The sequence below is a fragment of the Calidris pugnax genome, unplaced genomic scaffold, assembly GCF_001431845.1.
Source record: "Calidris pugnax isolate Ruff unplaced genomic scaffold, ASM143184v1 scaffold24, whole genome shotgun sequence".
NCBI classification, from domain to species: Eukaryota; Metazoa; Chordata; class Aves; order Charadriiformes; family Scolopacidae; genus Calidris; species Calidris pugnax.
In genome coordinates this window covers 16,558,970-16,579,978 of record NW_015090922.1, presented here as the reverse complement: position 1 = coordinate 16,579,978, position 21,009 = coordinate 16,558,970, and the positions used below count along the sequence as shown (strand labels likewise).

The following is a 21,009-nucleotide window of genomic DNA, read 5'->3' as shown; positions in this document are numbered from 1 at the left end:
ATTGTGTCCCCCTCCCCTTGCCCCAACCACACTTTTTTCCATTTCTTTTCCCAGATAGGAGGGGCCCGATTCTTTTGTCGAACACTTTTGCCTTGTCCTTACCTTTAGCCATGAATGAATTTATTCTTTGCCCTGCTTTTGGTCCAGCGGTTTTCCCAGGCGGGCAGTGAGAGAGGCGGGCGGCGGGAGCACCACACACACCTCTCCCTCACTTCTCCCCTGCCCACCACGGGGCCCGGCAGCCCTGCACACCATTAATTACGGGGGACGGAAATGCCCCGTGCCCGATATCCGGTGGGGCTGAGTGATGACAGCCCGCTAATCATTTCCAGAATTTGTGATTGGAATTAAAGGGCCGGGTTCTCCTTCAGCAAGTGTGGGCAGGGCAGCTGGGGGAACAGCCCCTGTTCAAGAAGAGATGAAGCTGCACAGAACATTGCTGCGCTGCTGGAGCAATTCAAGCACTGGCCTGCGGAAACGTGATTTAGGAGCCCATGGAACAGCCATAGATGTCCTGTGGGACATCTCAGGTGATCAATACTGCCTGCTTGCCTGCTTTCCCAATAAGTGCCTGCATGCTCCTTACCTTCTCGCTCACTTATGCCTGGGAAAGGCTTCCCACACACCTCTGCCAAACCACTTTCTCCACCGAGGTCCTGGAGAGTTAGGGAGCCAGCTGTATCTCAGCCGGGGACTCACACCACTGGACTCCCCAGTGTTCCCCACCTCCCTGGTGGCTGGGGCTGCTGCTTGGCTGCCTGCTCTGGAAGATACACATCCTTGGGAAGGATCCATCTTTCATAGTTTTGTGGCTCGGCAGGACCCAGCAGCACCCCAGGGACTCTGCTTGCATAAAAATGCAAGTGCTTGGTCAAAAATGGCCCCATCAGCTCCCGCACTCCAGACACAAGGTGTGGTCCAGGGGTGAAGGACACCAAAGGCAGTAAAGTCTTGTTATTTTTCATGCCACCAAGAGACAAGCATTCCAGAAGAGAAGGAAGCCTGTGCTTGCTGACCTGGCTTGTTATCTTGAAGCCCCTCATTCAAAAGCAGCTCTGGGAGCGCTGTTGAGATGCTGCCCTGTCTAAGCACAGACCAGAACTGTTTTCTCCTGGGAACAAGGCACTGGCCCCATTTTTCCCAGTACCCCTTTTAGGGGCTTCTCACCTCTTAGACTGAAGTTACAGGTCTGGGCTATAAAGCAAGGAAGACCCCTGTGGTCTTCCCATACACCTCCATCCTGGGGCCCTTCTTCTGAAGGCAGGCTCAGGACAAAGTCCTGTGGAGGTGACCTGGAGCAAGCTGTGAAAAGGGAATCCAGCGAGAGGGTGGGATGCCTGGAGGGCTGAGAAGAAACTTTTACGTAAATGTGACAGAGGAAGAAGAGATTGGGCTGTGGAATGGGAATTAATGAGCTGTCTGCAGGGCATGTGCAGGACAGACTGGAAGCCTCGGTATCCTCCTGGAGCTGGGCGGCCAGCTCCTGCAAGAGGGACATCATGTAATACCCTTGTGTCAGTGCTACGCAAGGAGCTTTGGCCGTAAGTCTGTATATTTTGGGATGAGCCTCACTGCCTGATTTCCAGATAAGGATTTTACAGAGATTACTTGCTTCCAATTTAAAACCACTGCAGATGTGACATGTTTCCAAGCTTCAGGTGGCCACTTTTTCTTGACTGCTGTGGGACATGGTTTAGCAGAGGTCATTAGTGCAGGAAACTCCTTCCCTGCCTCTCCTGGCAAACATGGGGTTTGACAGCCTTCTGCAGACCCTTGTTTGCCCCAGCGGGGCGATGAGCATATTTCCAGAGAGCCTGGGATGAAATCACAGTCTGGGAGGTCTCTTATTCCTCTTTGCAGCCTCAGAGCTGAGCTCAGTGCCCAGCTAGGATCCACTTTATGAACTATTGTTGTTTGATGTGAAATCTCCATCCTGAGCCCAGGGCTTGAGATACAGACAATTAACAGATTTGATGAAATAGTCGAGATAAAAGAAGGTGTCTGTTGGATGCTGGGCCAAGCCCTGCCCGAGATCATGCCAACACACACATTTTGGAGAGCAAACATGCAATCAGGAGCGGGAATTAATTACCTGGGCTCATTTATCTCTGCTCCCCCTCCCTGCCTCTCTCGGAGGCTCACACCCCATCTCAGTGCCAGGCTGCACGTACAGTAGCAGGGCTCTGACTAAGGCTTGCCGAGGGATCCCAGGCAGCACGCTCCCATCTCCACACCCTGCTTGGGCTGGGTACTCACTCCTGAGCCTGGCAGACAGGGCAGAGCTGCGGGGCAAGCCAGGAAGAAAGGCAGCAATTGCCCGTTTGTGCCTCTCGCCTGCGGCCCAGCGACCCGCTCCGAGATGGTGGCACCTCCTTGCAGGCGACTGTCAGGGATGCAGCTTGCTGGCTAACGGGGCTGAGCAGAGCTGAGAAATGCCAGGGTGGTGGGACGGTGCTGGTTAGCTTCCAGGAGCAGGACAGTAGTTGCTGAGAGCCTGGGTGACAGTGGGTTCTCAGAGGGTGATGTGGAAGAAAGAGGACCTGGATCAGCCTTTCTCAGATGGAGAGCAAAGCAAGGAGGGACCCCAAGGACCGAGGAGCGGCATTACACGCTGGGTGTTGGGACAGGCCTGCAGTCACATCCTGAGGGATGGGGATGCTTGGAAGTCAGGGTGGGTCCGCTCTACGCCAACTGCCAGGGCCACGCTGAGGAAAGCTTCCTCCCTCCAAAGCCTTTAGTCCCACTTCAGTACGTCCCTGCCTACGCTTACAGCAGAGCTGGCACACGAGTGACAGAACGGGACTGTGTGCTGCCGCAGGGGAGGTGGCGAGGGGTGGCGGGACCAGCCCAGACCTCCCGGGATGCAGGGTACCTCCCCCAGGCTAGCCCCATCTCCTGGGCCCTCCCCTGGCTCCTGATGGGCTGCGTCTACCATCACACCATGGTTGCCTCTTTCACCATTGGCCACCAAGAGCTGAGTCCATCGGTGTTGTTTGGATCAGCCCGTCCCAGGTTATACCATCTGGGGATGCTACTGAGGAGCTGGAAACAAAAGAAAACCCCGTACCACTGCCTGAAGACCCCCCACATGCTCTGAGAACAAAATCCTTCCGGCTTGTGAGATGCAGCCACTTTTTGCAGTTTGTTTAGCAGACAGCACCCCGTGTTCACCAGGGCCTCCTACCACCCCACCAAGAGGTTGGGTCAGTACTGAAACAATGAGAGGATGGTACATTGCCCATGTCTTCTGCCTAAGGAGGCCCACAGCTTTCTCGAACACCTCACGCTCTCCAAAGTTTTGCGAGCACTGGCCACAGTGGGACTGCAGCTTGCAGAAGAAGAGAACTTGGACAGTGTTAAAATCTTGGGAGACAGGCTTGGAATACTCCAGGGAAGAGAGAAAGCTTGTAACCAGCTTGGGGAGAGCAGCCTGTGGGAGGAGAGGGAGTGTGCCCCAAGGGACGGCACGGTGCAAGGTCTGCACAGAGAGCAGTTCCTGTGGACAACCCGCTCTCTGAGCAGCAGGGAAGGGATTCAAACATGAGTCATTTGGGCGCTCACTTAGAGGAAGGAAACGGTCCAGAGGACAAACACTGGGCTGTCAGGTGGAGAGAAGGGCCACCACCTCCTCTCCTGACACACTGCTCTGGCCCTCATGTGCTGCAGGTTCCTGCAAGAGGAACCAGCAGGAGGACCTGGGGGTAGGGACGTGCTCCACCTGCCCAGCTCAGATCAGCAGAAACAGAGGAGCTCCTTGACACGCGGGGTAGTAAAACATAGCAGCAGCCCAGGCACTTGCCTTGTGAACATGTCCTAAAACAGCCCCTCCACCACATGCCCCTGCCCTCCAGCAACGTCTGCGTGAGGACTCAGAACGGCCACGGCAGGCACCCCGGGCAGTCTGTGGTATGGGGAGTGGAGACAAAGCACAGGGACTGAAACAAGCTGGTGAGCTGCTCGGTGCAAAAATTCCCCCCTTCTCCCCACTCTGTGTAAGAATTCATGGTGAGTTTCTCAACTCCATTGGTATGTCCCTCAAACACATGGCAGGGTACTGATGGAGAGGACGGGCTCTTGGGCTCGTAGGATGTTGGTTCCAGAGAGCATATGTGCTCTCTCTAGAAATGGCACAGCATGCTGTGAAGGACTCTCTTATCAGTCCTGAAGGATGTACCCAACCTATCATTAAATCTAGCCAGCCTGATTGCCAAGAGCAACAAAGCTCTGGTCCCACAGACTTCAATATGAGTCATTTACCTCCAGCACGGAGCCTGGACCATGTCCTCATGGTGACTAACTATTGGCACCGTTAGCTCAGAGGTGTCTACATATGTTCTGTACCTACCTAGCTGCTGTCCTTTCCGAGAGCAAAGTCACCCCCATGCATAAATATCCCTTGGGCTCTGCCACCAGTGCCCTGCACAGGTCCTGCCCCTTCACACAGGCTTGTTGCCTGCCCTTGCCTTGCCTTGCTCCAGATGGAGAGCTGGATGAGCAAAAGGACCTTCTCCAGGGTTTGACTGGTGTTTTCACCTTCCTTGGTTACTGGGAAATAATATTCCATTGGAAAAGTGAAGGAATGGATCGCGATCGTGGTGACACACGGGAACAGGTTGCCCAGAGAAGCTGTGGATGCCCCATCCCTGGCAGTGTTCAAGGCCAGGTTGGATGTAGCATTCTGGTCTAGTGGGAGGTGTCCCTGCCCATGGCAGGGGGGTGGAACTAGATGGCCTGTAAGGTCCCTTCCAACCTAAACCATTCTGTGATTCTATGAATAAGTACTCCTGTGTCCCAACCCCAAAGACACCGACCAGACTGGAGGGAAGAAGCACAGGGGACCCCCACAGCTCTCCCTGCTGGGAGAGAAGCAGCACAAGAGATCTCAGCCAAGCCACGGCTTCCAAAAGCCTCCTTTTTCACCCCTGCTTCCCAATATTCCCACCGATGTCCCCTGCTCCCTCCCTGCTCCACCTGGGTCTGTCCGGCTGCGCTAGCTGTATGATTCAGTCATTTCCTGACATTCAGCACCGTGGAGGATGACCTGGAGCAGATGTACAGGAGCGGAGAAGAGCGGGAGCTCTAACACAGTGTCCAACAGCACGCTGACAGAGTGTCGGGCGAGGAAAGGGAGGAAAAAAAAGAAAAAAAAAATAAAAGAGAAGGAGAGAAGGGAAAAAAAAAAAAAAACCCAACCAACCAAACCACACACGGCTCAATACTTTCCATGTGCTGCCGCGAAGGAGGAAATCGCCTCCATTTGCTACGTGCAAAGCCGGGTGTCTGCACAGCGGCCGGGAAGAGAAGGGAGCCTGTTTCCCAGGTGGGGAGGAGGGGCTGCCGGGGGATCTGCGGGGGGGGACTGTGCTTCCCCCCCACACCCACGCGGGACGGGGACGGAGCTGAGCTGCAGGTGGTGGTGGGGGGATGCCTGGATTTCTCCCCCACCCAGCCGAGCAGTGGGACGGGGGTGGGGGGGGATCTGCGGTTCCCCCCCAGTTTCGGGGTGCCGGGGGACTCCCACTCCTGCCAGACCTCTCAGCACCAGGGGCTGACCCGACTCCTTACCCAGCACCCAGGCTTGCTTCTTCAGCTGGAGTGCCAGCTGTGCCCCCCTCCCTGTGGGGTACGGTGCGCTCTCTTACCCCTCAAAACAGGGGCAAAGGGGGGTAAGGCCAAATTTCCCACCCTCCCTGCCTCCCTCTGAAGAGCGTGGGGGCAGTGGAACAAGGACTACAATGTCCCCCTCCCTTCCCGTGATTGCAGCTCTGTCCTCTGCACACAATGGGGTGCTGCCAGCCTGCCGGGGATGCTGCCTGCTCTGCCCCTGTCCCTTCCCTGGACTTCCTGCCCAGCCACCTCTGGTAGCTGCTGCCCACAGCCCTTGTCCCAGCTGGCAGCTTCCTCCTGCACCCCCTGGCAGCCATCTCTGCTGGGGTAGGAGAGGGAGAAGGATGCTCCTGCCCAAGGTCCCAATCAGAGGCACCCCCAGACTGCTGCCTCTGAGACCATGGCAGAGGATGCAGCGCCTGAGGGGAACTGAAGCCCTCCTGGCATTTCAAGGGCTTATCCTGTGGGATGCTCAGCATCCCTCTCTGTCACTGAGCATCTCAGAGGATGGAGGGCCTCTCTCTCCAACCACTCCTTCCCCACTCCCACCAACACACCAGCTACCCTCCTTCGCCCACATGTTTGCTCCCCTGCTGGTGCCATGGGGTCCACGCTCAGGCCCTATTGAACATCCCAACAAGATGTGCTACAAGCAATCAAAGCCCACCCCTCCCTGCCTGTCCCCAGCACTAGGTGGGGAACACCCCACCTTCCAGCCTCACCAGGGCAGGAAAGCCTTGTGCCAGGGGGTGCCACCACCTTACCTCCTACACCCAGACCAGGAGGCAAAGTCCCTGATTTGAGAAGATCTGCCACAATCACTCCCACTCTTTGCAATTTGGGGAAAGTCCATGGACTACCAGATAAGCAGGGTTGGGGGCGAGGGTTTAGCCTGGGACCAGGGTATGAGAGGTCCTTCTCCCCCCTGCCCTGGGCACCTCGATGAAAAGTGAGGGGGTCTTTGCTGTGGCCATGGGTCTCTCACACCCAAGCCCCTGTCCAGCACAGCCCACAGAGCACATGGGCTTGACATCTCACCGGGAGACTCTTGCATCCAAAGCATTTCTCCAGCTGTGAATGGGGAGTGCCAGAAAGACTGGGAAAATACCTTCCGCTGCCTGCAGCCTACACCTTGGCTGTAAACTGTGAAGTCAGCCTGGTTCCACTCCAGGCTGCTTAAACACTGGTCCAGACCCCTTGAGCACCTTCTGCACCGTATCTGCAGGCTCACAGCTGCTGAGGAAGTTGAAGCCTTCCCAGCCCCTCGCTGGGAAGCCACTGCTCTGTCCCCATTTGACCTGCATCCCTGGTGCCTTGTCTGATCTTGTTTGCAGAGGTGTCCCACAGGTGAGGAACCCTTGGAGCCCACAGATCTGCCTCCATGACAGCTAAAGCACAATCAAGCTTTAGGCCATTGCTGTTCCCTGGGAAAAGACAGGAGTAACAGGGCCAAGTGACAGGAAATCCAAATGTCCCCTTTTAAAAACTGGGTCTACAATATTTTGAAGGCTGTGAGGTGTTCCTCAAATCCATCAACCATAAAACACAGGGAACCAAGACAGTGTGCAGCACAACCCGTACCATTTTGGCTGGTCCACCCCTTCTCTCATAGTCCTGCTCATCCTTGGAAAACCCCATGTGATGGGTGCCATGACCTGTTGCAGGTTTTTGTGGGGCACAATGGGGTAAAGATCATTTGGCAAAGCTGTCTGATACGCAGAGGAAAGCTTCAGACTGACACACCCAAGTCCCCAGCACCCACTGGAGAGAGGAGGATGGCACTCAAACTCTCCAAAATGTCTCTTAATTCACCCCCTGACCCACAAGACCCTCTGGGGGTTATGCTGTCTGCAGGGATGCCACAGGAATCAGGATCCCGCACAGTCCACCCTGAGGCCCTCCCCAACCTACTGCAAAGAGCAGAACTTACCTCTAAACACCACTTGAAATGTGGGATTGTTCCCATTGGGATGTCTTATAGTTCCCTTGCAAGGTGCCACAGCTGGAGATCTCCTGTGCACCATGAAGAAGGCTGTCGAGTGCAGGGTTGTGAGGTTGTGTCCTAGCTCTGCAGCTGCTGCCAGCTCCTGCTGGAGGGACTGTCCAGCCCTGTTCACCACGTCTGTGTTCTATGGGCTGTACAGTGTGGTCAAGAGCTGATTGTGCTTACTGAGGAAAGTCCAGTCCATCTATCTGCAGGATGGGTGGCCTTCCTCACCACATGGAGAGAGCAGAAGCAGCTCCAGAAGCCGCAGAACTGGGTGCAAAGCCATGAGACAGTGGCTTAATTATTCTGGGGAGTCAACATGGTGCCTGGAGGAGGTAGCAGCCCCCAGTAAATGCAGGGGGGACTTCCAGCAGGGACCCCAGTTCATCTTCCAGGAAGGTGTGCAGAGGTGGCATCTTCTGCTTGCTGGTGGTGAGAGCACAGGGGGGATGACCACACACCACACTGCCTGTGGGGGAAAACAACTCTGAAAGCGGATGTGCCCTTCTACTAAGCATCTCCCCCTCTGTTGGTTTATGAATTTATTTTTAATTTTCCCTCCTCCTCTTCCTCCTCCTCCTTTCCCCCTAATCTATGAACAGGACTCTCAGAGCTCTAAGTGAGGTGAAAACCAGCCCAGCTGTGGATTCAATCAGCCGCACGCTGGCAGGCAGGCACGCACAGCTGGGAGAGGGGAGTGCTCTCACACACACAGAGCAGCTCCAAATGGAGCGTGTGGATGAAGGCCAGTGGCGGCCGCTGACTCACATACCCTGGCCTCCATCAGCTGCAGACTGAGGAACATCAGAAGATGACCGAGGCTGGCAGGAGATACGGCAACGCCGGAGCCATGCTGAGTACCCACCAGCCACCCGAGTCAAGAACGGGCAAACTCTCCCAACCTCAGAGGCTACCCAACACATCTTGGTAGCATCCAGATGTAAAGCACCAAGTTATTTTCTGTGAATCTGAGTCTAAATATTTATGTCCTCATCCAGGTTCTGACATGACCCTCCTCCCTCCTTCCTTCCTCAGATTGTCCATACCACAAGTGGTGAGAGGTGTCCGAACGGGAGAGAGTGCCTGGTGCCACAGACCCAGCAGAAGGGCAGAAAGGGAAGCGCAGCTTGCTGCTGGCTGAGCACCAAGGAGATGTGGAGAGCCCTTCACATGGCAGAGTGGGGAGCAAGGAGGCTGTTGTGAAGACTGCAGCTGCTGCACCATGAGCCCTTACTCTCAGGGTATTCTCTCCCCTCCCCAGAACACCCCAGCAACTCAGTGGGGCTTCCAGATTCTCCTTGCTCAGAGGAAAAAGCATGCTTACTGGAGACTCTGACAGCAGAGCAAACCCAGCACCTCTGAGGACACGCAGCCCCTGCTCCCCAGCCCTGCCTGCACCCACCGCAGCAACACCACGGCCAGGACAGCCTCTCACCTCCCTCACCGGTGAGGGCAGTGGCCCGTGCCAGGGCACGGCAGCAATACTGGAGAGAGAGGAGGGATGCAGCACCCATACCCTCCTCTGAACACACAGTGCTGCAGCAGGTGGTGATAACTGGGGACTTTGGTCTTCTTCCACCCTCTTTAAAGCCTCCGCTGCTGCGGAGCGGCTCTATGCCGTTTGCTGTGGCCTGGCTAGACATCCCAGTGCCAGTCTCCTTGCAGCACAGGTTCCTCCCACTCCTGGGCAGCATCACTTGTATTTGGGATGCTGACTCCCCAGCTTGACAGAACGCAGACACGCCACAGAGCACCAGGAGGGAGTCCAGCGAACCACCATTTCATCATGCCGCGGAAAAATGGGAGAGGATACTGTACAGACCTGAGCAACGGTACAGCCTGCCCCCGCAGCCCTCCTCTTCTTGCACAGCTGCACTTCCCAGCACACCGGTCTGTGATGCCTGACGCCCGCATCTTCTCTCCTCCTCGCTCTGCCGTGAGGACCACATGCTTTGTGAAAGCAGAGACACAGGGACAGGTGCTGCAGGTAGGTCCGCTCCTGCCAAACACCATGAACATGCCGTCACTCTTCCCATGCCAAGCGCCACTTTTCAGCCGGTTTTGGCTTGGCCACACTAAAACCATTAGGGCTGAACTTTGTCTTGTTGGTTGGCCGCCTAATGCTGAACTATCTATACAAATATAGATATAAAATATATAATTTCAGCCAAAGTGATTCATCTGCTTCCAAGAACATTGTAAGGGGAAATACTTTGGTTTCTCTTGCTTTTGTTACAGAGAAATCTGATGACCTTTTCTTTGAAGAGCTCTTGAAGTTGCATGTTTTTGGCATGCGGACTTGAAGTTTGGCAAAAGGAGAAGCAAGGAAGGTCTTCGGTTTCGTCCAGATGCACTCTTTGCTGCCGCCAAACTTAGCCAAGTCTTTGAAATATTCCGGTTCACATGTGCTCCCTTAAAACAGCCTTATAGTGCTCACCGGCTAAATTCCCTGAAACTTTTCTCCTTTCAGGATGTGCTCCAGCCAGAGACTGAGCAGGATTTCCAGATAAGCAAAGCTGTGGATCTCTGTGATCCAAACCGCAAGTCTGGTCCCTCCCTAAGATTAGGCAGCTCCTACCCTCTCACACTCCCACCCTGGCCCAGGCAGCTGAGCAAGGCGCACATGGGCAGGTGGAGAAAGGACCCGACAGGAGCTGCTGGGAGCAGAGAGGATTTGGGATGGGGATTTGGCTGAAGGAAAACTGGACTGGACCTGGGAGGGGAAAGGAAGGTGAGCCTCCATGAGGGGTCTGCATGAAGAACTGCAACCAAGTGAGAGCACAGCACAGGGATGGAACGCAGAGGACCCTGCAAGGACGCAGTGCTGGAGAAAGTCAGGGTATCCTGGGAGCCAGAGGAAACAAGGAGCAGGGTGGGAGGAGGGGACCAGCCAGCTGCTGAGTATCACCAGCACATAACGAGGCAAGAGCCCCAGCAAAACCAAGAGATCTTGGACAGCATCACAGGCAGAAGTGACAGCCAAAAGGTGCACAGGGGGTGTAAGAGCTGATGTTTTGGGGTGTCAGGACAAAACCACATCTGCAAAGAGGTTTCCTTAACACGAAGCATGAAGGGGAAGCTGCTTATCATGGAAATATCACTATGAGGGCTCACCCTAGTAGGGGGTGAATCAGTCCTGCGCCGTGATGTCACGGTCCTGCCCGGCTAGTGGAAATGGCAGAGGTCTGTAAGCGTGAGCTGAGGGTCTCCTAGAGGTGTGCAGGCTCCACACTGAAGACATGGGAGAGAATTCATTGAAAAGTGATAAACTGCAAATCGGGACATTGCTTCCAAACAGGGAGCGACACATCCTGCTTGGTATGGTGCAAATGAAACTTTCCAATGTGGCAGAGGCTCAGAATAGCTCCATTTGTTTATTTATTTTCATTGTGATGCTCTGGTTTTGCTTGGAAGCAGCCGTACAGAGATCTTCACAGCTCCAAGGTCTCCGACCTCAGCTCCAGCCCAAAGGAGGGCAGAAGTTTTGGAGACCATCCAGGCAAACATTTGAAGCTTGTGAGCCTCGCTTTGCACTAGCATTAAGAGCCCCCTTCACAGTCATACTTCATTAGCTCCAGGCACCAATGCAAACAGGCTGTCTATGGACATTAGCTGGCCTTTCATGGGACCGCTGTTCTCCACGGATGAGCAGTCAATGCTTACCCGTCTCTGCTTTTGCTTTATTTTTCCCTTAAGGAGGAAAATTTTCTTACCACTTAGTTAAAAATTTAAAAAAACAAACAAACAAACGAAAAACAAACCACACATCAAAAAAAAAAATGCACTTACACTCACAAAGCCGTGATACCTTTTCATTTTTCCTCCAGAATCCCACAGGAAGCCCAGGACAACCCCTACTACTTTTTCTCAGGAAACACACACCTCCTCTTCCTCGTTTCATACCTATATGAGAGCAGAAAGTTTGCATTCAGGCTGCGTCAGCAGCACAAGGGGCGACTCCCCCATCTTCCAGCTGGGGTGCCAGCCAGTGACTCATCTGCAATGGAAATCGGGGAGCGTGAAGCAGAAGAAGAATGGAGAAAGCAGTGGTCCATGTTATTCTGAGTGCGTCACTCCACCAGGAGATGTCTTCCTGTGCAGACGGGGTCACAGGGCCTGGCAGACACAACGGGGAGAGCTGGACCTCAAGCTGTGGGGAAAACCTGTGGTGGAGAGTGTTTGTGCATGCAAGCATCTTTGAGAAAAGGAGCAGCTCTCCACTTAAATGCTTCCTATACGGAGTGGCTGGAGATTATCTGTTGGAGCTATTTCTTTGTATTGAGCCTTTAATTCTGATTTAACAGCAGATTTTGGATTCTGCAGGGAGTTTTTTACTTTTTAACACAAACCCAAAATCCAGTTTGGCCAAATGCCCTCCCTCACCCAGGCCCTGACCCTGAAGCACCTCCTGGTCCTCAAGCTTGGCCCTGCCAGGTTCTGCACTGCCTTGCCATGCTCTGCCTTGCCCTTCCACGCTCTCCCCTACTCTGCCACACTCTCCCCTGCCATGCCAGGCTCCCATCTGGCACCATGGTCATGTCGCCACATTTTGTTAGCAGAGCATCCTGGCACACGGGTGGGATCTGCAGTCCAACCAGGGTGCTGGATCTGTGGAAGGGCAAGGATGGGCATGAGCCACCCGAGTGCAGCTCCCAGGAGACAGAGCCGCATCAAGAAGTTGTGAGTGTGACTTTGTTTCTTGAGAGGAGCTGAGCAGCTGGAGAAGGGGCAATTCTTGATCAGCCCTGTGTTTTAGCCTCCCTCTCTAGAAGAGCACCAGGTGGGCAACTGAACCAGGGTAGTTCTAGGAATCTGCACAGCAGAAGTGGCTTCATAGGAGCATTTGGCATCAGAAGAAGGACTAGATGAGATTTGGCTGCTGAAGTCTTCCTGCCCTCAACTTCTCCTCCACAGGCTGGCTCCTGCCAGCTCCTCCTCCGTCTCTTCACCACAGCACTGCCAGCATTGGCCAAGCCGAGAGATGAGCCTTTCCAGCCCCAAAGCTAGGAGCCTGCCGAGGGCAGCTAGACCTTAGCAGAGATCCTTAGCCTCACAAACTGATCTGAGAGCTCCTCCAAGGGGCAACGGTTCCACTGGAAAAAAGTGAGCCCACCACCTCTCTACCCCTGCATCCCCAGGTGTCTGCAGAGCCATCAGACCTGCAGTTCTCCACAGCCCTGGGCATCTGCTCCACTTTCCTTGGGAGAGACAGCCAGAGTGCTTCCCTGGGCGCGAGCAGCTCCCACGCAGCGGGCCAGCACTCAGTGCCAGGGGATGTGTGTGCAGAGCCAGCCGGAGGTAAAATGTGAGCCTGCTTTCTCTGAGACAGCCAGGGCCAAGCCCAGAGGAAGAGGCGAAGAAAGCCTTTGCTGTCAGAGTCAGGGTTTACAACCAGCCGTAAATGGCCTCAGTCCCTAAAGTTCCCATGGTGACAGTCCTGGTGGGAACCGAGCTGTCTCCTCTGCCTCGTCCCCACTAGCCCTTCTCGGGTCCGGGGGTGCAGCCACCTGGAGCAGCCCGGGTGAGTGCACCCAGCTCCAACACCCCCTGAGATGGGGAACGAAGTGGGGGCCCAGCTCCAGGGGAGGAGCAGCCAGGGCACCTTGTGTGGCATCCCTCTGGGACCAGGCTGCAAATGCAGCAGCTTTGGGGTTTGCTGCTTCTCAGTCAGCTGAGAGCGGGGTTTGGTATTCGCCTCCTCTCAGGCTCCAAAAGGCAAAAGATTGGTGACGACAGCAAAGGATGGACCAGTTCTCCCTGGGACACAGACACAGAGCACCTATCACCAAAGCCAAAGGTAGGCTTTCTGGAGAGAAAGGTTGTTTGCAACCCACGATCTTTGCTCTCAGCTCCTCTTGAATTCACTAGCTCTTCTTCTTTGCTGGTGCCTGGCCAACTTGACTTACAACTCTTCCCAGCACATGATATCCCCTTGCTTGTTTTATCAACTTGCTCATTTAATGCATTCACATGGGGAAAGGACCATTGCAGAGGCATCAGTGAGCAATACAGATCTAGGTTTGCTCCCAAGGAAGGCTTCCCTTTGACCTGCTGTAGGACCATGGGCAAATCACTTGAACCTTCTCTACCAAAGATTCCCATGCATTAAAGGAGACATTGCTTTTCCCCTGCTCTTGCTCTGCCTTCCATGCTGTTAGGGAAAAATCTTGTGGAGATGAATGCACGCACCACATCCCACCACGGGAGCTACTCTAGACTCCCTCAAAGTGGGATTGGTGCCACCAGACTATCCCCAGTGTGGATGCTGCTGCCTGAGCTAATTACCCCAGGCTCCCCATATAGCTGGTGGGGAAAAAAAAAACATCTTTAGGACTTGACCAAGCTAACCTATTTGAGTTGTGTACTTGAGGATGAAACAACTGATGCCCCGTAAGTGCTGCTGGCTGCTCATGAAGTCCGGGACATCTCAGTCACATTAGATGTCTCCACTGCAGAGCCTGAGATACGGTCAGACAACTCGTGCTGGCCACGGCAGCTGCCCTTTGGACTCACAGACGGTGTGACCCCGGTGAGTGAAAAAGATGACTTTCCCCAGTCACCTTTCTGAGTGTAATTCCTCTTAAGGCAGAAGGCCTTGCCTCAGCTGGTTACGGCATCGCTGTGCAACAAACGTGAGTCACTGCTCTAACAGGCTGAATTACGACTCCTTGCTTGCTGAGTTTAAAACAGAGGAAGGCAGTTTAACAACACGGAAGGGCCTAAGCATGTGAAAAATATTGCCTTTTCAAAACCGCCATCAGCCAATTGAAAATCTTTGTATTTGGGCTGTAAGTCTATGCCAAGTCTCTGTCTGAGACTCAGTTCAAACACTCAGGCTATATAATCCCTTCCAGTCTGGGCTCATAATGGAAACGCCAACAGACCGTTAAGCACAGCAGTATTGCCAGGTTCTACTATAATTAAACACACACAGGAAAAGGTATAAATAACCAGGTTAAATTAGGCAGGAGGCTGTGATTGAAGGGATCTCCGGGAAAGCCTGCAGCCTGATTGTGTCTGACCAGTTCAGGGGTGGTCGACTGGGGACCTGGGGTTTGTGCCTGGCCCAGGTGAGCCCCCTCCAGCAGATGCTGAGCATTAAAGCAAAGTCAACTGGCCACAATCACCTGCAGAGCATGATGTCCCAGCCCCTGAGCCTGCCCTCCTGCCCTCTGTGCCTTGCAGAAAGCCAGCTAAAGGGGAAAACGGGAGCCTGGCCACCTTCCAAACCATGCTCAGCCTTGCTGGGTTTATTTGCCCCGTTGGAAGGCCTTGTTTCTTGTTTGCCACCTTGTCCTCATTTCCACAACAACCAGATAAGGTGGCCTGTGGAAATGATGATGTAGATGCCACAGACAGATAGAAAACGCTCAAAATGCAAGAAAGAAAGGGCAGCAGAGGTTGCAGAGATTTCTTTTGAGGACATCAGTCCCCGAGGATCTCTTGATCCACATCCTCAGGGTCCTCCGAGGGAAGCACCTCTCTGCAGCACGGAGGTGTTGCAGAGCGGCCAGAGGAGACATGGCAGTCCTGCCCTCTCCTCTCTGTGGGTTGTCACCCCTTCCACATCCCAGCTGTCTGACAAGACACCCTCCTGCATGTAGATGCTGGGGAAAGGTGGGACACTCCCCAGAGGAACACTGGCTGGCTGCTCCAGCAGAAAAGTGAAGCCAGATTGACAAGTGAAATGTTCCCACGCCAGCCTCCTCCCTTGCTGCGGGACCCTGGGGTGACACAGCGTGGGCTGCAAGGTGCACAGTCACCACCACACCATCCTGTGCTTGCTGAGGACAGAGGTGCTGGCTCCCCAGCTTTTCAGAAGGATTAGCTGCACGCACACGTCCCTCCTGGCTTTCCTCCTGTCACTCCCAGCTCGGTTCGACGGAGTTTTCTGGGCCAACTCTTCTAAATTTGTACAAGTATCCAGGGAGCTTTAGTAAATAGACATGGTAAATATTTGTTTTCAGTATTTGTCTTTCAAAAAGACAATGAGGCAGCAGCCACGCACAAGGACACGGCCACGCGTACGACCCCGGGCGATGGCAGAGCACACCCCGCATTGGAAAACCAAGGCTCCCTTTTCTATCTGAAGAAACAACTCCACCAGGATTACGGTGAAAAAGACCCTCCTCCGCTGAAACCAGACACACGCGTGCTCCAGCACATATGTATATTTGTGTGCGCTCGTATATTTTTCTGACCACAGTCATCAAGCATCAAATCTTGCACTTTCCAAAAAAAGAAAAAGCTCATTTCCAGCCTGCAAGACCGACTCTGACCTCAGCCCGTGCTTCCCCAGCTGAGCTAATAACGCTCCCAACCCCCAAAATATGGAGGCAGCTCAGAATGGAAATGTTAAAGAGCCGTAATTCCAGAGAATGTGAATGGCTAATTCTGTACATTCAAATGAAACAGAGGGGAAATATACTGAATGGAGCCCATGTATAAGATCATATGAAATGTAAAAAGACTTGTTGTTCGGCGCACACACTGCCTCTTCAATCTAGTTCTGTTTAAATGCCCATTCTTTTCGTTTGGCATCTCCTTGTCCCTCGATGGCTGAATCAAAAGAGGAACGAAATAATGACACAAAGATTTTAAAAAACTCAGCCCCAGCTGCAGCAGGGAGAAGCCTGAAGCGAAATGTGAGAGCGTACGGCTCTTTGTTAAGGTTTCCTTGGCTATAGAATATGGTATATGAAACGCCTGGCGGATCCCCGTTTGGTCCTATGGAGGGAGAGCTCTTAAGGTGGCTCCCTTGGGTTTGGGGAGGGCTGAGGGAAGGCTGCCCCGCATTTGCAGGCAGCAAGCATCCCACCTGCGGAGACCCCAGGGCCCGGCCGGTTCCCCCTCCGAACGCCCCGGGGGCCTGGGGAGCTCTCTCTGCAGACGGTGGGTGGTCCAGCCTTCTTTTGTCTTTTTCTTCATTGTAGCTGCCGCTTTACATCGGGAAACCGAACGCAGCGCTTCTTGTTGGGAGATGGTTCCAATTTATATAGGTTTCCAGGAAATAAATATGGGTTTTTTTCCGTGCCTCTGAGGTATTTTTTGTGCATGCCCATCGCCCGTCGGCAGAGCTTCGCAGGCAGGCAGCTACAAGGCATTGGTGCCAGCCATGTGCAGACCATGCTCCCCGGCCACAGCATTTTCTAAACTCTGCATTGGGAAGCTGGTGGAAGAGCTGACGCCCCCATGACTGCAGGGACCCCAGCATCACCAGCCCAGCAGAACCAGGGCAAGGCTGCCTGTCACTTCCCAGTCTCCAGAGCCCACATCCACAGGAAAGTTCAGCAGGTCCTTGCACCAGAAACTCCCACTGCAACCTCCTTGCAAATGCTGCAAGGGATAATGCCTTTTGGGAGAGGGCATCACCCACAGCATCCACTTCTGGGAAGGAAACCCACTGTTTGCTCAGCTCTCTGGCTATGAGGAGCAACCAGGGAGATTAGGTACGGTACAGAGGAGGATGCTCACGAGGACAGGGCCAGCTCTCCCCACTACCACCCAGCCGCTTGGCCAGCGCCATGAACAGCAACACTGAAAGATGTCTGGTAAGTGCCGTGGTGACCAGCTCCCCACAGCTGAGCAGCTTTGAGCCATATTGCTTAATCTAAACAAATGTTCTGCGAACGTCAACACTAATTCATTTTCCGTGGGCCACAAAGTTTTCCTCTTGGAGGCTCTTCCAGCAGCTGCAGCTGATTTCTGCTTGTGCCCAGCATATCTTCCCCAGGACCCCCCACTTTCACGGTCACCAAGGTGATTCTTATGTCCCTCACAGACTCCAGCCCTTAGGACATGCTGGGAGCAGGCTCTTTCCATGGGTTCCCTGTGGAAAAACCCAGTGATGTTGGGATGCCCTGAGCTAGCATCAGCGCTGCAGGCCCAGGGGCTGACCTGTGCCACCCAGATAGCTGCTGGAGCTATTCACTGGCACTGACAGATTCTCTGTATTCTGTATTATCTGGGACAGACTTGGGCTGTGGAGTCCTTCCATGTTGTGCCTACCCCAGCTCCTGGGCACCCACCGTGAGGCCATCACAAGAGGAGTCCCATGCCCAGCCAGACAGCAGGATGCTTCCCCGCTGCAAGGAGCACAGGGCTGCTCTGCCTAGCTCTTTTCCTGGCAGGAGGGCTTCTGCAAACCACTGGCTAGAGATTCCCAAAGGCATCAGGTCACCCCAACACCCTCGGCTATCTTGGCTAAATCCCAGGGAAGAGGGGTGCCATGACCACCACTCCGTCCTGCCAGGGCTGTGCCCTGGCCACGTGTGCTGCCGGCATGTCAGAAGACTTGTCACCTGTCTGTCCCCAGGGATGATGAGGAGGAGCATGTTCCTCCAGGCCGCTGAAGCCACCTCATGACACTCGCATGTGTGGCTGGCAGGAGGTTGGCACGGTGCAGGGGAGGACAGCCAGAGTGGCCATGTGATCCCCTCGCTGCTATTCCTGGTCCCAAGGGAGGCTGGGGGACTGTCACACGGAGTGAGAATCACCCGGCTGCAGCGTACAAGCCAGGTGAGTCCAGCTGTGGTGACAGCAAATTCCTAATTAGTTCATTGCATCAGACCGGCCAAACACTCACAGTCATTACCCAAGGATGGCCTACGTGCCGGGCAGGGTGTACTCCCCTGATCCTTGCTTCCCAAAACGGGAGCAGGAGAGCCAGACTAGCTTGCCCTAGAAAAGGGACACGCTGTGTGCTGTGCCCAGCCTGCCAACCCACTCCAGGTCCCTCAAACCACAGGGGGAAAAATCAGCAGGACAAAGTGCCAGGCACGCAGCAAATGGCCCGAGTGTGACTGTCCTAGGGGGTGAGGTCTCATCCTGCCCCATGCGTGGATGTGGAGTGGGTGTCCTTACCCACGGCCACACAGATTTGGGCACAGGAGGGTGAGGTGCACAGCAGCTCCCGGATCCTGCTCCCCTGTGCCTGGGGTGTAGGCAGGCATGGCCCACTCCTTTCCAGCCCCTTCCCAAGGACAGGGAGCTGGGTGCCCCTTTGGAAGCCCCTCAACAGGGCGGCAGTGGGACGAGCTCCCTGCACGCTCGCAAAGGTGACTTTGCAGAGAGGTGGTGTCTACACAAGCTCGGGTGGACACTCTGCAAGTGCCAGCTGGTGGGTCGGAGCCCTGCCACGCACCCGCTGCCGGCAGCATCGGAGGGCAGCAGCACCACTGCCCCGGAGGTAGCGCAGGCAGGTTTGGCAGGGAATTATGTATCTTGGAGCTGCTCTCCCCGTGGCGGTAGCTGGAGCCGATTCTGAATACTTAGCTGGTTTAATACGCAAACAAAAATCCTTGGATTGTGAGCTCTTCCAAGCAAGGGACCATCCAAGTGCTTGGCAAGCAGGCAGGGTGTGGGGGGAGTGGTGGTGGCTGAGCAGCAATAACCAGCGCCGGTCACAGGATGGAGGTGAGAAACTGTGGGCCCAGCCCAGCAGCCCGGGATGGGCTCTTCTTCATGCTCGCTCTGAAGTTTAGCTGCTCTCCTTTGCTCAAGCCAGGCTCGCACAGGGTGGCAAGGTGTGCCCCAGTCCTCCCTGGGCTCGAACCCCATCAAGGTGCATGCTACTGGTGGCTTCAAAGCCACCAAAAGTGCTTGGCCAGGTGGGGACCTCCAGATGGACTACAAGGTGGAAAGCCCCTGCATCACTGCAGGCTCTGCTGTCCTCTTCCTCCATCACCTCCTGGCCCCTGGGGCACCTCTTCCTGCTAGCTGGAAAGTCCTCCTCTCTTGTGCCCTCTGGATGAAGGATCCTGCAGGATCCAGGGTGCTGCTGAAGTGTGGAGACCTTTAGGGCGGCTCACAGTAACCATCTTCTGGCAAACACCAATCCTACCTAACTGGTTCGGACAAGGAGTGATGAAAAACCCTGCGTCCTGCTGAAACTGCTGTGGGATTTAGGTCAGGCAAGTGGGATCACCCAGGCTGGAGCACGAGCAGCAGGAAGGAATTAGTGCCCAAAGAGTGCCAAAGGCACCACCAGATTTTCAGGATACCACCCTGGGGCACTGAAGGGGGGTCGGTGCCACGGCACCAGCCTTGTCAAGCCCACAAAGAACGTGAGCACTGCTGACCAACGGGGCCAAGCCCCTGCAAGCACTGTGCTGGGCTTTCTGTGGGGTCCCTGGCCCATGCCACAGGCCAGCTCTGCTGCTGGAAGTGCCCCCAGCAGGACCCGGATCAATGTGCTGTTGGGGAAAGCCATGTTAGAGCTTCCCTTCTGGAGAAGTGCTGCTCTCGGGAGTCTCCTCCAAAGCTCCCCCTGAGCACCTTTGCACCTCAAACGCTCCCCAGAAGGAAAGAAGCCCCACCAATGCCGGCAGCCAGAGCTGCCTCTGGAGGAAATTTTATCCCCCATGTGGCAGAGCGGGCAGGGCGGGTGGGAAAGAAACAATTGCCCTGGCTTGCTGCCTCCTGGGAACAGCAAGGGCTGCCCATGCTGTGCTGCAGGCAGGACCCACACCTGTGGGAAGGCTTCGGGACTGTGCGCAGTCACCACTTCTGCTGCTTGGTCACCCATCCAACGGCTGTGCCAGCGATGATAATGTCCTGGTCCCTAGAGAGGGAAATCCCGGCTGCAGCTGGGAGCAACTGACACATGCAGTCCCAGGTGATGCCTCAGAGGCCCCAAAACCAAAATAGAAGGGCTTTGCCTCTCCTTACCTCAAAGCACTCCCAGCTTTTTCTGCCAGCGAATGTCAGGGAGTTACTCAGCCTCTTCTCCCAGCTCTCCCCACCAAAGGGGACCTCTGATGCAAGTGGGAGGCCATGGGGGAGCAGGATGGGAGGCTGTGAACATCCCCCGGGGCACAAAGAAGCTGCAGAGGAGGAGGATGCCCCAGCACCACCTCGCAAAGCCAGGCAGAGAAACGGGCAGCGGGGAGAAGGGAATTTGTTGACAGGGGCTGTGCCCCCCCCAAAGCCCAGCCTCTCCCCAGACACCCCCACGGGCCCAGCACCCCACACAGGACTGCTGAAACCTCTCCAAAGGGGTGCACGTAGCGCAGCACTGGGGCACACCAGGGCAAACCAGCGTAAAACCGACGGGTTGGCGCTCGGTGGAGGGAGGAGGGGGGGGCAGGCGGGGTAACCCCCGGTGCGGGGCCGGTGAGAGGGGGGTGCCGGCATCTCCGCCGGGACACCTTAAAGTCGGTGCCGTGCGGGGCCGCCTCCCCGCCGCCCCGCTCCGCTCCTCGCCGCTCCTCGCTGGGAAGCAGCTGACTCGGGGCGGCTGCCAGCGCTGCTGCCTGCTGGATCCGGCCGCGGCAACGTGCAGCCCGACATGTAAACCCGGGCAGGCCTATGCTAATGGCTGGGGGAGGGCGCAGGGCCGAGGGGGAACGGAGGTGGAGGCCGGAGCCCAGCCAAGCAAATTTCCACCCCCCCCAACCCCCGCCTCCCTCCCTCCC

At 55.2% G+C, this 21,009-nt stretch overlaps 1 protein-coding gene across 6 annotated transcripts in view; it reads right to left on the bottom strand.

Annotated features, from left to right (window-relative positions):
• LOC106892877 overlaps nt 1-21,009 on the bottom strand; it is a 43,356-nt gene that overhangs the window by 19,535 nt on the left and 2,812 nt on the right. For 3 of the 6 annotated variants that reach the window (XR_001412945.1, XR_001412942.1, XR_001412944.1), the window contains exons 2-3: nt 11,384-11,497; nt 7,538-8,063 (exon numbers count right to left, since the gene is read on the bottom strand). The exons of the other annotated variants lie outside the window; for them this stretch is intronic. The gene's annotated coding sequence lies outside the window, so the exon portion shown is untranslated. The remainder of the gene's footprint in view (nt 1-7,537; nt 8,064-11,383; nt 11,498-21,009) is intronic. 6 annotated transcript variants of the gene reach the window in all.